Source organism: Aplysia californica, unplaced genomic scaffold, assembly GCF_000002075.1.
Source record: "Aplysia californica isolate F4 #8 unplaced genomic scaffold, AplCal3.0 scaffold00145, whole genome shotgun sequence".
NCBI classification, from domain to species: domain Eukaryota; kingdom Metazoa; phylum Mollusca; class Gastropoda; order Aplysiida; family Aplysiidae; genus Aplysia; species Aplysia californica.
Window position 1 is genome coordinate 353,681 of NW_004797415.1, and position 554 is coordinate 354,234.

Here is a 554-nt window from a genome sequence, read left to right on the forward strand (position 1 = left end):
ACACACACACACACACACTCACACAAACAAACAAACACAACCACAAGCTTAGGCTACAACCTCCTGCTGTTTCTCCCCACACCCAGCCATCACTCTGACCATCTGTTCCACGACACCTTGCTGCGTTATGCACTGACGATTATTTCAATTCGGAGGAGAAACGTTCCCCCTCCTCGCTATGGCGGACTCACTCGAGTAGAACTGCCGTGTGGTGCACGGGCCACAGGGGTGAGTAAACAGTGAGCACAGCTCACGAACTTCTCGCGTGCCTTGACTTCAACGTAACATCTTGCTTTTTTCGCCCATAGAATCGAGCTGAAGAGCTTAGTTTTAGTAAGAGTACATGTAGCTTTACGGCACTTGCAACACATCAAGATCATATTATTGAGCTGAAGATTGGAGGCGTTACAAGAGAGAGAGAAACAAGTTAAAGAAGAGGAGAGGTAATGACGATAGATGCTTGATACTGAAAGGAAAGAAGGACCTTGTGTGTTTTCTACTTCTTTCCTATCAATCAGCTATCATCCTTATCCTTCCTCTTTTCTTTGTGGCGG

At 46.2% G+C, this 554-nt stretch overlaps 1 long non-coding RNA gene across 1 annotated transcript in view; it reads left to right on the forward strand.

Moving 5' to 3' along the window:
* The first annotated feature begins 90 nt into the window (after nt 1–90).
* Nucleotides 91–554, forward strand: part of LOC118477581 — a 6,870-nt gene continuing 6,406 nt past the window's right edge. The window contains exon 1 of the long non-coding RNA XR_004858476.1: nt 91–228. This is a non-coding gene — a long non-coding RNA (uncharacterized LOC118477581). The remainder of the gene's footprint in view (nt 229–554) is intronic.